We start from the raw sequence: 15,711 nt of genomic DNA on the forward strand, positions 1-15,711 counted from the left end.
ACTAGACACAATTCTCTTAATACTACATTAAGTGTCTGTATGGCCATGCTCACACATGGTTGTTGCCACAAATGGTCTGTGTGTCGAGCCCACTGTCATAAATTTTGGTCTTTGCTTCATTAATTAAAGGTATACTATGCAGGATTTGTTGGTTGCTGTTTGTAAACACACAGCATTCAATGTTGGCCCCTCCTCCCCGGCTCCATGATAGAGAGAGGGAGCAGCGCTGGCGAGAACAAAGCCATGAATCAGATAAATAAAACGTTATTATCTGATTGTTTAATGGCGGTTACGTTCTAAAGTACAAATAAACCTGCCCAACACACAACCCTGCGGGAAGGTGCCACATTGCCGAATTTTGTGTAAATGCAGAGCTTCATCCTGTCCGCTGTGGCCTCTCTGCTCTGCGTGCGTGTAGCTCAGCCTCTCCCTCGGTCAAACAAACACACAGACCTGCAGCTCTTCATAAATTCATGACACAGAGACATAGAGCAGAGCAGAGGAGAGAGACAGAGCAAGCGATGTAACCTGGTCACTACACTACTTGTCCTGACCTCACACCCTGCGCGCTGTTATTGGCTGGGGGCCACACACCCAGGGTCCACGTCCAAAGGTTGACGCCCACAAACGTCCGAAACACAGCAGAATAATAAGAAAATACAGGCAGAGGGCAGGGTCTCTGCAGTTAAATACACTACCACACACTTCTAGTTGTGATTGATTGAGAGGGATTACCTTTGTATTTATTTATTTTTTTAGAAAAATCCTGCATAGTATACCTTTAAGGAAGTGAAATTCTCCCAAAATGCAGTTGTATTGTGACTTAAATTGGTTAGCACCTCCTGTTTGAGAAAACATTCGGTTTGACTAGATTGTTTAATTCATTCATTCATTTACCACCACCATACAAACATACTTGTCTGAACGGATGCATTTAGTATTATTTAAACTGAAATTTATGTTGTTTGAATTTACAGTGACCCAACTCTGTTCACTAAAGCTGTTTGCTGTTTCTGTCTCCCAATTAGTTTCCAAACACATCTGAGCAAGTTCCCATTTGAGCTCATGCAATTCAATGTAGACAATTACTTCTCCTACTTGCAGTGTAGCACCAAGACTTTAAGGCTCAACAGCTTGTTGTGGGAGCTGGGGTAAATATGCTGCTGTTTGAGGAAATGTTGATGGTGAAATCACACAGTTTCATCTGCGATTAACATTATTTACGACATTGTTTGGTCTTGGTTTAGCAGTAAGAAATTAATGATGGATTTTAGGAGGCCATAAACACAATCTTTTTTGGTGCCAAGCCAATGGTTAAATATAAATTAAGAAGAAAGCGGAAGATCAATGGGATTTCTATCACTCTCAAATCCCTGTTGCTTTGTGTTTTGTTTGAAGTCTCAAGTGAAGAGCTCATTCACACTAAAATCAAAGACCTGTCATCTTGGTTGCAGTAAGAGCAGATAATATCATGGTACAGGATTGTGGGTATGAGTTCGTTATTAAGCCTTTATTGTTGTTTCCACTGGGAGGTTTATTTGAACTAGTCTTTGACTCTGTTGTGCTCTGCTTGCTGACCGACATCTTTAGACCACTTATTGATTGTCATTAGGGACCAGTGAACAGCCCCTTGGGATTTTAAACACATTTCTAACAGATTCTGCACATACAGTACAACTGACTGCTAATGATTACCAAGCAACACAAATGGGAAAGACTTGCTTTTTGAAAATTACATAAAACAAAAAGGACTCTTCATATTAACTTTTATGGTGAAAATCAATCAAAAGCCTTCTTTTATATGCCTACTTCTTAACATTTTGGTTGTATTTTACATAAATATCCTAAAATATAATAATAATCCTAAAATATTACAAAGTAGCCTACATCATTAAAATGACAAATCAACATAAAATCCTACAAACTGCTTTATTCTTGCTTTGTTTGACTAATTTGACTCCACTTACTAGGGAGAGCTTAGGTCAGTGATAAATCTCAGTTTGTATAATTGTTTTAAAAATAATTACATATATTATGAGGCACTCAGTTGAGTGACTCACTAAACATTTCTTAACAGAGAACCCGGAGCAAATACTGATGTAACATAATGAAACAGGCTGTGTTTAACCTGGTTCCAACACTTTTTTTACTTATTGTACCACACTATACAGCCAGTATGACAACAGCATTGTTTATAAAGCTTCTGTTCTCTACTCACTATGGGAATACACACAATGATACCTTGGAAGTCTTAAAAGACTCAGCCATTAGACAGGACACTTAAGTATAGAGCAATTTTTTTTGTAATAAGATTATACAGAAAAACTGGAGAAACAAAGAAGAAAACATTTCAAATCCCTGATGTTAAATTATAGATCAATAACAAATATATTTTTTCCAAATAAAATGTCTTTTGGTTTGGTAACTGGTTACAGTATATCAATGCACTTGAAATTTCATTAAAAGAAAATGTTGGTTGTATTGTAATAGTGTCATTCTTGCCGACAATACTTATGACAATAATTAATGTTAACTGTCGGTATATATACTGTATGTGACAATGTATATCAAAATCCCATTACATTTGTTTTGTGGAAGACAGTAACTGGTGGCTTCAGGTACCAGCAGGTGTACATAAAAACTCCAACTGATAAGACCATTACAGATTTTTAGAGAATCCCACCACTCCACCCATCTCATGAAGTAAAACCGTCCTCTTCTCCATCACTTGGTTTACATTTTGAAATCAAAATGTAAAGTCAGGAATCAGCTTTTGATTGTAATTTTTAAAAAATTCTTATCTCCTATATGGGTTACATTTATATGCAACTATTTTGACTTTGAAAAATATATTTGGGGGGTATATAATTGCTTTTCTTCAGCTTTTTTTAGTGATATAAAATATCAGCAAAATGATCCATGACAGTGTTTTCAATTGTTTACAATATCCACTTGTGGCAACAAAAGTATGCTTAAAAACTACTGAAATAATTTTCTTAAGGTTAGGGAAAAGTCATGTTTGAGTACTAACAATGTCAGTGTACTAAGCAGGACATAAATCCACACTGCTATCAGCAAAGCAAAATACTACACACTAGAGCTGCAACAATTAGTCGATCAATTTCTGTCAACTGACTAATCAATTAATTTGACAACCATTTTAATAATTGAATAATCATTTTAGTCATATTTTGAGGAAAATTTGCTGGTTGCAGCTTCTCATATCTGAGAATTTGAAGCTTTTATGTGTCATACATGATAGTAAACTGAATATCTTTGGACTGTTAATCAGACAAAACAAAACATTTGAAGACAACACCTTGGACTTCAAGAAATTATAACAGGCATTTTTCATTATTTTCTGACTTTTTATAGACAAAATGATCAATCATCAAGAAAATGTGCTTTAGTTGCAGTCCTGTACTACAAACATCGACACTTACTTTTTGCTGAACTACATTAAATCACTTGTCTTCCTGTACTGAAAACTCCAGTATTGTTAAGAAAATCACACAAAATATCGTGTGTTTCTAAATGATACATTTTCACAAGAGACATGGTCCTATCGATGATTTCTTGTGATGCTGTGGAGCAGGATGTGGTCATGGCAGACGTAAAAAAAAAAAGCGTTACAGGAGCATATTGTGCGAGCCTTCACTTATATTAAACATGTAAAGCCATAGAGGAAACCCACACGCTACATCACCAAGAGTAATGAGATGAGACAAACACAAACCACAAGCAGCAACAGAGAAATTCTAGTCCTGTCAGACGTCACGACAAGGCCACTGAATGTAAATAAACACTTGTGTGTGACAGAAAGAAGGCGAGAGAGTGTGTGTATTGCTGTAATCGTGTGCGACCATGGATTTTAATTGTGCTGCGCCCAGAATGTCTCGACCAATCGGATCGCTTACTTGGGCATGCTTCAGGGTGACCGCAAAGGAACAAAAAACAAATGCTGGGCAAACAAACTAGCCCTGATCCGAAGCCACCGAGCCCATCCTGTCTTAGCAGCAACAGAGCTGTCACGCGGCTTTCAGGAACAGACCCCCATTCCTCCACGCTTTCTCCTTTAGATTTTCCTCTCAGGTTTTTCCTTTTAGCCCCATTTTTTCCCTTTTACTTTGCTCTCCTCTTCTTAACTTACTGTTGTCTCTCCCTCTCTTTCTCGATACTCTCCTTCTCCCTCCCTTCTTCTCTCCCTCCGTGTCACTCGGCCCATCTGGGCTGTCTGGTAGAGTTGGGAACATCGGTCCCTGTCAGGGGAGCTCAGTGGGGCCCTGTTGAAGACACAAAGGGCGGATTACTGCAGCTGCCAGTCACACTAAGACCCACACAGCAGCTCTTCGGAGTCTATACCAGTGTCCTCAACCCTCACACCCAGCCCTATCACAAAGGGACATCATTAGCTCCAGCACAAAGGAGCCCCCTGCTCACCCCGTCTTAAGCAACACTGCAATCAGGCTCACAAGTAGCGTGATTAGTGAAGATAATATGCATGTGTAATGTATGCTAAGGCAGTGTCATCTGCTCAAAATAGGAAGGGTGTGTTTGGAAGGGGGCTTTGTTTTTGGGGAGCATCTTTTCACTACGCTCACAAATGCGAGTTCTCTCACTTTTCAAAAATCTTAAAACATCAATATGCCCTTTTTGTCTGTTTTTGCATGACAGCACAACATTCAATCACTTTTGGTTGCACAAGTAGGAGTGCGATCATACATTATAAGCATCAATATAAATTAGATAGAGTATGAGATTCCAGATTCAACAAATACAAAAGGTTTATGTTTACGTCTCTGTGTTTTTTTTTTCATTTAAACAATTTTGAATCATTTTACAGTGTCAAAAGATTAAACTTAACTTCTTGAAATGATCATGCTCGACCGAATGGATATATTATATATTAACCAATTTCAATTATACATCAAAAAGGTGTGTTTTAATTGGACTTTCCAGGAGACTTTCACTCCTCGTCTTGATGATGGCATGTGTTGAAAATGTGTTTTTGTCTCTGAAATCATTACATTTGATCTTAATTGCAAGAACAAAGACTCCCCCACCCATCACTCTCTCACCATCAAACAACCACAACACACATTGTTTCCTTTTGTTTTTTTTTTTCTTCTTCTTCTCATTCAGTAATTTCTCGTATCATTGAGGAGAAACAGTTGTGCGATGTCGTGTTGGAGCAAGATTATTTTCATTTTCCCCCACTGTGATCCAGCCCGATCCCCTATGACAGATCACACTGAGCATCTGGCTTGATCTGTTAATGCACCGAAGCCAAGCAGCACGCAGGGTGCCTAAAACACACATTCAATGCTCCAACACACATGCTGGGTTGCCAACATTGTCCGGCATGGTTATAGTATTGGCTGTACTATAACTAATAATGTCTCCATTCAGGCGGTTTGGCCAGTGAGAACACTGAAATCAATGCAAACATGGAGAACTGTTTTCTTTCTTTCTGAGCAATATGAGAATGTTTTGCTGTTCTGTCTTTGGCCAAGTTATTCTGCTGAAACTCTGCATCCAGACTGCATAATAACGATCAAAGGGTCAATAGTTCTGGTGCTCATGTCGATGCTCTCAAGATAGCCTTGAAATCTTAGTAAAATGTCTCCCTGAGTGGATGTCTGTTGGGTCTTAAATACCAGGATGTATACACCATGTATTTTTCAAGTACTAGAAATGATGGAAGGCACGTGTCTGCAATGACTTTCATTTACCGTAACTGATAAAATTACAGTACCTCTTGTTAGAAATGTTTTGCACATCTTCCCCTTTTATAGGTTTGTTGATGAACTAGACTTTTCCATATCAATTGTTTTATCATTGACGAGGGGAATTCTCATAACATGTGAAAGTCTTTGAATTTGTTGGATTAAAGCAAGGAACAATTTAAAAAATGGGGCTCAAAGGCTCGATAAAGAGATTCGGAATGCCTTTTAAGTCTGAACCTGGACCAGTGGCAGTCTACAAAGAGAGGAAACATTCACATGTTTTATGTGTTGTGGGAGGGATTTGTGTCTACGGAAATTTGTGAACATTTTCAGTGTCATCTCCGAAGGATTGGCCTCTCTTAAATCATCATCTGGGTGTTCTCTCTCTCATCTCTCTCGGTCTCTTTGTCTTTGCATCTGACATTGTGGTGCCTGAAAGAGGTGACCCTAACAGCATTGGCATTCCCAGACATATCAAACGTCTAGGCAGCGACTGTACTGGACGGAGATGAAAACAGAGAAATGCACAGGGGAGCCTTGTTTATGAGCATCACTTCAAGTCAAAGCCAAGGCAAGTCAACAGGAGCACTGAAATCAGAGGAGGACAAATGACATTAACAGCAGTGGGAAAGCACAAACACTGGAAAAATCTACAGGGGCAGTAGGTCACCACACCCTGAATAAAAAAGCCTTCCTGATACATTTTAATTGCACACAAAGAAATTTGGAAAAAAATAGCATGGATGTTTACAGAATGTGGCATTTCTTTAAGGTGTGGTGGCACTAAATCTCACTCTCGCAGGCCTTTCATGACTACACTTTATGAAGCAGATGGCAGGGCGAGGCAGGGCAAGAGGGATTTTGGCACAGCCTCTTCACTATACATCCTCTGGGATTTTACTGTTTCAAATTTGGCTCAAATTGGGGTCATGACTTGGGTGAGACTGAGGCCAAGAGTTCAAACGCTCTCTTGGCCACATCATTTTAGCATAATAAAATTAGCAACAAGACAAAACAGGTTTACAGTAGACTGCATGTCCCTGGCCCCCCATACTACATACATGCATACATAGCACCCCTGAAATATTACCTGCAACCACATGTTGGAGCGCAAAGGAACTGGGAGGGGAAAATATGACATTTCCACTTTAGAGTCGGTCCAGAAATGAAAGCCAGTTATAGAGAGACGAGGTCTGCCTTTGATCTCGACTCCCAGACCGACAAGAACAATAACACACTCATTTACCAACACATGAAGTCATGCATGCACACAAACATAAACCTCAACACACATTTTCCAAAATCTTTTTGAACAATGTCTCTACACACAATTACTCACACACAATCCCAGACAGAACTTTTAAATGGGTGTTGGTGTATGTGAAACAAGACAAATAACTTTTTTTTTGCTATGTTCAGGATAATACAGATTTTATTGATGTCATTTGAGATATTACATAAAGTAAATTTCAATATTAGTAATCACCACTTTTAATCAGAAATAATTAAAGCAGTGACAGGATAAGTAAATCACTTTTGTCTACTCAAGAATATGGCCATTCTTTTTTCTCCTTTGCCTGAGGCCTGCCAAGAAGAAGTGACTCATTTGCAACAATTTCTTCATGTTGGGAGACGTGGGGGAAAAACCCTTAGACAAAGGAAAGAAATGAGTTGTTTCCCCACTCCGAAACAGAGTCAAACACAGCCTTCCTAAAAAAAAAAACACTCATCTGATGCTTTTTAAATACAGCAAAGGAGTGGAGCCAAGGTGCCTAACTAAACCCGTCAAATTGGCAGCATGTGCCTGCGTCTGGAAATGCTTTCCTCTCTAGTAACAACTCCGGGGAATTGTGGACTTTTCCTCTTGTGAGAATAGAAGAAATCAATCAGCAGGAGTAAGTATCACACTCCAGTGGTTTTAACAGTTATATCCTGGTGGTGTAAGCTGGTGAAACAAACAAGAGAACTGGCGTGCTCAACTCAAATGTCTTCAAAGTGTAACGGGTGCCGACCCAAAAGGCACGAAAATAGCAAATGAAGTAGTCAGCACTCGCAAATAAGTATGTAACACTTTTAATAATGCACAGCAGCAGAAGGAAACGGACGCGTTTCAGCCCTAGGCTTTCCTCAGCGTTTCTGAGACATATGTGGGTGTGACCCCTATTAAACAGCAGCCAGGGACCTGCTAGTGATTAACAACCAGCTGATACAGATCATCAAAACAACATCATCAAAAGACAAATAAGCAGTAAGAAAAATTAAGTCATAAGAAGAAATATATCACATTCTGTTAATACAACAACCAGATAATTGACCAATTCATTTATACACTAAGAAAACGCATGTATGTACATATGTAAACTCATCATGTGTATACCATCCATAGAAAATATAAATACATCAATAATACTCATCTGTATTCATAAAAAAACAAGACAAAAACAATCGATCATTTAAGCCTCTAGGATACTCAGTCTGTAAGGAGTGTATCTAACAGGCCTCTCTTTGGAGAAGTGTAAGCTGGTGCGCAGAGGAAGTCGACTACCAACCTGGTTAAATATTTCTTGCTTGGGCTCTTCACACACACACCCTTTCCATCTGTGGGAAACATCATGGCAACTAGTGATGGGACTGCACAAACTGATCCAAGGCGTCCCGGTGGCCTTGTGGTTATGATGCATACTATGTGGTTGCATCATCCCCTGTTTAATTCTAGTTGATTCAAGCCTCTCCTCTCTTCCCTTTCCTGTCTGTATCTTCACTGTGATCTATCTAAAAAAAAGGCAAAGGCCAAAAATTAATCTTAAAAAAAAAACATAAGCACATTCACAGTGATAAGCTATCTAGGGTTGCCTCTAAATTGGAACTGTCCCAAATGTATAAAATGCGAGGATTCATTAAGAAACGTGCTTTTTGATTTCACTTATTGATTCTTAAAAGCTCTTAAAAGTTTGAACTTACTTTCATTTCACACCAAAGGACGTTCATGACAAAAATTTACTGTAGCATGATGTAAGAATGCAGTGTTTTTGATGTCACAGCTCAAGTCACCATACTACACAATAGTAAAATTAGTGCATCCAACACAAGAATGAAACAAATGAAATGAATGAACAAAAATGGACAACATGCTCTACCTCTTGAACCACAGCTGCCACAAGTTTTGTTCGACCAGTGAAAAATGTCAAAAATTCAACTTCTGCATGGCACATTTACTTAATTTTAACTTTCAACCAAGAATAGAGAACTGTGTTTGCTGCTTCCATGTCAATTGAAAATGACATCAAAATACATCACTAACTACTAGTTAGGGAAACAAACTAAATAACCCATCCTCCCATTTGCTGAAAATAAAGTTTTAAAAAATATATATAAGATATTTTGGTTTCTTTTCTTAGTCAGATAATATGCCAACAATCTGAACCGGATATTATAAGAACTGGAATCTAAATCAGAATTGATAAAATCTAAACAATCTTAACCTTCTCGCATCCAGGTGCAGTCACGCACAAGGTTCCAAATATGTTCACAGGCTTCCGCACTCACAGACACACACTCACAGACACACACACACACACACACACACACACACACACACACACATTGAGTCAAACCAGGCTGGCTGTGTTTACTGTTTAGCCCTGCGTGTTGATGTGATGAGACACCCAGGCTGATAACACAGGGCCAGAGGTACTGCCGCTCCGTGTTTGATCTCAGGCAGCCGAGGCGGGCTGAGGCTTGGCGACGGGCACAGACAGAGGAGCGGGGTCAGCGAGGTGTGCTGTGTGCTTGATTACAGACTGGATGGGGGCCCCGCGACCTCTTAGCAGGTCAGCTCTGACCCCTGACCCTGACACAGCAGGCCCTGACGCAACGCTCAATGCTTTCTCCAATAACACAGTGGGATGAAAGGAGTAGCTGTGTGCGCTGAGAGGACTGGACCACTTCCCCTTTGGACCTGAAGAATGCAGCACAACACAGCAGCGCGCAGTGGAGGACGGCTGGTGGAGAAGCTCGGCCAGTCTCTGGACATATGTAAGGCCCTGCACAATGAAAAAGGAGCCTTGTCATGCCTCTCTAACCTGATCAATTATAACTTGCCCTTTCCCACTGCGTAACTGAATGAAAAGCCCCTAAACTTTCACTTACTGTGGAACAAATGTTTTTTAGTCACTCTAGAGGTGTGGCTCTATGGCAATATTGGTCTGTCGGTCTAGACTGAAATATCTCAACAACTACTTGACAGATTGCAAATGATATTTGGTGCAGACATTTAGGTCCCTTGACGATGAAGCCTACTGACTTCACAACTTTTCCTACAGTGCTTTCACATATCCAGAGAAATATCTTAACATCTACTAAATAGATTGGCAGAGAAGTTGGTACAGATGTTCATGGTTCCCAGACAGTCTCCTAATGACTTTGGTGAACCCTGACTTTTCCCCTAGCGCCACCATAAGGTTTACATTTGTGGCTTTGAGTGAAAAGTCTCGACAAATGTGATGAAAGTTGGCACAGACACTTTTGTATCCCTCAGGATGAATTGTAATAACTTTGGTGATCCCTTCGTACAGCACACAGAGTTGCCCCTATCAACAATAGAAGTCCATGGTGCCAATTGGCAAGCTCAGCAGATTTCCGTAAATTCCTGCAAACTGAGAGTCCGCTGCAGAGAAGGTGGCCGTCCCAGCTGGGTGAAGTTTGTAGGTAAACACCCTCACCATCAGTTTCCCTCAAGGCACCTGGGTCAGCCAAGTGTTAATCTGCCCATTAGTCTTCACAGGTGACAGCAGGACGGGGCTGCATGTACACACACAGTAGGGAAAGACTGCCTGTCATGATATTATATGCCCCAGAGGATTTTTCTTTTGGCTGCAGCGAGGCAGCACCTCCAACTATTGGTGCTTTATGGACACACTTGTGTGTTGAAACAGTGTGGAAAGCCAGACAGGAGAAGGAGATTGTGTCTGTGCATGTGCATGTTTGTCCAATGTTGTCTAGCAATGATGGCGGCATGCAAGCACTCAGGTTTTTGAAGTTTGGAGAATGTAAGTTAATACCGTCTCGCCTGTGAGAGTGAGCCAAGTCTCAGAGGAAAAGTGATCCCTAACTCTCCCTCTCTTTCTCTGAGAAGCTTACTCAGTGCCGATCTCTCTCTCTTCTGTCAGCATCACTGACTGGTGAGGAGAGCAGGGTGGAGTCTGGTGCCGCTTGGCGTGAATCACTCTTTATCTCTGTGAGTAAGACAATAGAGGAGTCTGCTGATTGGATTTGGTAATCTGTACGATGTGAGGAGTGGATCCTCCTGAGGAACTTGTTTTTCAAGTACATTATTTCAGATGTTAAAATGCTAATCATTTTTAATTGTTTTAATTGTGATGTTTGTTATCTTGCCTTTATTCTTGGATTCATCGCTTTCTTTTTACATACTGCAGCCTCTCCTTTCCAAATTGGACACATCCAAAATATATACATAGCATGACAAATTCCCCCTCCTTTTCCATCAAGGAGATAATTTCATTTTAATGACAGTTTGTCTGAGACAGCCTCCTGACAGTGTTGCCATAAATCAACAGATCACACGTCGGCCCCTCTCTTCCTTCACCTTACCCCCAAGACACTTTCCTCCCCTTCAAGACAGTGACTCATCTTCCACCAATCAAAGAACAGCACAAATAATCACTCACCTTGGACCTCCCCCGGTTTTTGATTTGCACGTTTGATAAATGGTGTCTTTTTGCAGCTTTAATTGCAAGCTCTTTTCATCATAATTTGATGTTTGTTTCCTGTCGTTTTCTTGGAGATGGCAGCGAACGCAGGGCTATAATTTCTACATCAAGGAAGTTGTTATGGATGACTAGCAGGTGGAATAGACAGCAGAGAAGGGATTTCACCATTGAGCTCACCTGGCAAGTGAATTTAGGAGCTGATATTGACAAATCATCACACAGAACACACGCAGACACAGAAACACACACGTACACACGAGGCACAATGAGCGAACTCGAGATAATTAGGGTAATTTTTTGTTTGAAGTATTATGCATTGCAATGAAAATAGAACAGAAAAGATGAGACAATAATAGATCTAAAGAGGACCTTGACTGAATGCTGTTCCAACAAAGAGCATTTTGTTTGACACAATTCATATTGTCTGCTATAACTGATATACTCTCTCAACTTTATAAGAAGGGGAAACAAACATCATATAAAACAAAATATGCTAAATATGCATTATGTTCATCAACATGGTGTCTCACCATGATGTGTGGACCATTAATATATTTATTTCCTCCTTCGGATTGACTACCGGTCTTTAAGGAGGGAGATAAGGAATCGAAATCCGCTGGTGATAAATTATGCTGTGTGTATAGATATATTCCTTCCTTATATAACATGCAAAATGTAGTATCTAAAGTGAGAGACAACTGAATTCAGGTCACAGCGCAGCAGGAAATCTTCCTTTTCATGTGAGATCCAGAGGGGTCACTCTTATGAACTCATTAGGAGAGAAATGCTAATGTAGCTCTGTTTTTCTTCTTCTCCCCTCCTTCCTTATCTCTCTTTTCTCTCCACTCCAACTTTCCTGGTTTTTTATTTTAACAACCGGAGCTGCGATACACAGAGTCTCGCTGGAGAATATACTGTATTTTGATGTCAAGAGAAACTGTGTTCTGACAACGTCTTCATTAGAGAGGCTGTCGTTTGTTGCCTTGTCATCAAGTCGCTAAACTCTACTCGTTACACAGCAAACAAAAGCCTCATCTTTATCTACGCCGGCTTATTACTGATGAGCTGCTGCTCCACCGCAGCAGACAATATTCATTAAAGAAATGAAAAAGAAAATCTATATTGCTCAGTGAAATATGTACATCGCTGTAGTATCCCGGTGAACAAATGACCCCCTCCTCTCAGGCTCTCTAATCAAGAAGATGGACTTCTCTGCAGTGGTCTCATCATGCAGCAGAGGGGCATTAAATAATGAATCTCTCACTCACCCAAAGCTTCCACAAATTGCACAAGACCAGAATATGAAATTACAGTAAAATGTAGGTTATTTTGGACATTTTTCCATGTAGCCAATGAATCAAATTGAAGTCTTCATCGTTCTTAATTTGTGTTTTCAGTACTTAATTTGTTTTTCTTGTTATTTTAGTGGCTAATTTTTTTAGCCAGCAGAACTGCATTATGTAACATGTGCAACAACATCAATACCAGGTTAAAAAACATGAAGTCGACTCCCTGCATTGATTTGTTTTACTTCTTAATCCTCTGATATTTTCACCTTCAATACCATCAGTCAAATGTTGTCTTTTATGATTTGTTGGGGTATCTGGAATATCTTCTCTTTTTCTTAAAAAGTATGTGTCTGTTTTGTATGATTCAGTTTCCCATTTTTTGTTATTAGTTTCCAGTATTTCTTTGGTCGGACGTGGAATGACATCTTGATTAATCTTTGCGTTTTGTTGACATTAGCTTTACTTCCTTGTTGTTTTTATTCCCACAGACCCCACTAGTGTGTGTTTAAAAAGAATAAAAAAAATCGCAAAATTGACCATTTTTTTCCCTTCAAATATGTATTTTTTTTTGTGTTTGTTTTCTTTTGACCTTACTGTGTTAAAACCCAGCATATAAAAGAGTATTGCCGAAACTGGTCTTGCACATTTGATGAAGGTGACAAAATATGGGAAAAACAATAAAGCATTGTTAATTATTTATTGTCTTTTTGTCTGTGACGACTGAACAAAAATTCATTCACAGACAAAGGAATATACAGTATCAGTGTTACTTATATTCAGGGTCAATTTGGACCCCAGCCCTCCCTGCGAGACACCCAATAAAAAATACTGCTACAAAACTCCAATAACAGAAATTCAAATTGACTTATTTGGGATTTTGGAGGGGCAGAGCTGCGTAAAAACTACTGTCAACACAAATCTCACATCTGAAAATCCATCAGATTTAACCATTTTTACAGCACAGCATCTCTGAGACCCTAAACACAAGTACTTTGTCATTTTCTGTAACATGTTATCAATTTAAAATTATGTTTATAAGCAATTCTCATTCAATTAGGAAAGGCTGTGGAGTATAAGACGATAAAACAATGTGAAGTATGTTTTTCGAGCTGTTCTCCAGGATCCCAAACATTGCTTTGAGGTTAAGGCTAGAAAACAGCAATGATTGAAATAAGTCCAGGATTTTATCATTCTATCCGTGACAAAGTCTGATATGTTGTATTTTATAATATATTAAAATGCTAATAACCCAAAACCAAAGCCAAAAACCAAACATGAAGCATCCAGGGCCTGTGATTTATTTAATCTGCTTCATTTGGATCTCTTCACTCATACCTCAGGCCCTGCAGGCCTGCACTGTCTCTTTTTAGTATCTTAATAGGCCTATGATACCAGAAATCTTTTTTTCCCTCCATTCTCCAAATTTTACGATTTCAACCGAATCCAAGGTGAATACAGGAAAAGACACGGAAGAAAATATATTTCAAGGGAATGAGGTTGTTCCTATTAGCGTGGTTTTAGGGTGGTGGTGGTGGATGTAGGTAGGTAGCATCATTTCAAATTGTGCCAGAGAAAGAGTGGCGGCTAATTAAATTAAAGAAGTACTGTAATGAGGCATGAACCGACAGTTTCTACAGAGTGGGAAGGAAAACAGCCACCTTGTATCACAGATTTTTTTTTTTTTTTTTTTTTTTTGGCTGGAAACAAGAAATATAATGTTAAAGGGTTTTTTTTAAATGAAAGGTTTGGTTGTTCGGGTCTGCCTGTGTGAAATCTTTCTAATTAACTCTCTCTCTCTCTCTCTCTCTCTCTCTCTCTCTCTCTCTCTCTCTCTCTCTCTCTCTCTCTCTCTCTCTCTCTTTCAGTGCGCGTGTGCCTGTATCCCGCTTGCGTGCTCGTGCTTGCTTATGTATGTATATGTGTGTGTGTGTGAGTGAGTGAGTGTGAGTGTGTGTATGTGTGTGTGTGTGAGTGTGTGTGAGTGTGTGTGTGAGTGCACGCTTTCCGCTATACTCTGGAATGCAGCCAGTCTCGGCTCTTTTGAATCCACACTCGGCTTCCAAAACCCCAAAAGCCTTTGATCTTTTTTTTTTCCGCTGTCTCCTTACCCGGAAGAGAACCCCTTCTCTCTCTCTCTCTCTCTCTCTCTCTCTCTCTCTCTCTCTCTCTCTCTCTCTCTCTCTCTTTCTCTCTCTCTCTCACCCTCTCTCTCTCTCAGCTGGGATGAACGCACACGTGGAAATGTTGGCCCGGCTCCACACTCGGACCAAATTTAGTCATACAAAGGCGAGGGAGAGCGGGGAGGAGGAGGAGGAGGAGGTGGGAGGGAAGGGGGGAGAGGGAGGAGGGAGTGTGGGGGGGGAGAGAGAGGAGGGGAGGTGGGGGTGGGTGGGAGGGAGGGGGGTCGGGGATGAAAGAGCCAGCCGCTGCAAGATCAAAGGCAGCCGCGGCTCCGCCCCGCTAACCCCACCCCCGCGCTTTATAAAGATCTGCCTCCCCATCCCAACTTTGATTCTCACGCAATCTCTCGCTGCTCAGACAGACACAGAAAGCACGCCACTTCCACTGTGTGTTTAGTCTCTTTTTCCTTTATTTCCTCATGAAATATGTGAGACTCCAACACCCCAATTCTTCTTTTCTTATGTTCGCTGCCTGTCTGTTTTTCCACACTTTGCATTATTAATTAATTACTTTATTTATTTATTCAGCACGTGTGTGTGTGTGTCTGTGTGTGTGTGTGTGTGTGTGTGTGTGTGTGTGTGTATGTGTGTGTTATTTTACAAAAAAGAAAAAAAAAACTCAAACGACTTGAGTTTTGGCTTGCTTCTTGTTTTGATGTGTATGTATGGGGGTTGATAATGAATGAATGAATATAGTTTCATCTTTCCAGTCTTCCCATATTGAAGGTAACATAGCAGATGAGAGTTTTAGGCTTAAATCTTGAGATTTTTTTTAGGGGTCAGTAAC

General features: G+C 40.1%; 1 protein-coding gene across 5 annotated transcripts in view; it reads left to right on the top strand.

Moving 5' to 3' along the window:
• Positions 1-15,711, top strand: part of lef1 (lymphoid enhancer-binding factor 1) — a 110,765-nt gene that overhangs the window by 49,771 nt on the left and 45,283 nt on the right. Inside the window, exon 4 of one of the 5 annotated variants that reach the window (XM_042394898.1) lies at positions 9,628-9,761. The exons of the other annotated variants lie outside the window; for them this stretch is intronic. The gene's annotated coding sequence lies outside the window, so the exon portion shown is untranslated. The remainder of the gene's footprint in view (positions 1-9,627; positions 9,762-15,711) is intronic. 5 annotated transcript variants of the gene reach the window in all.

This window comes from Thunnus maccoyii, chromosome 2 (genome assembly GCF_910596095.1).
Source record: "Thunnus maccoyii chromosome 2, fThuMac1.1, whole genome shotgun sequence".
NCBI lineage: Eukaryota > Metazoa > Chordata > Actinopteri > Scombriformes > Scombridae > Thunnus > Thunnus maccoyii.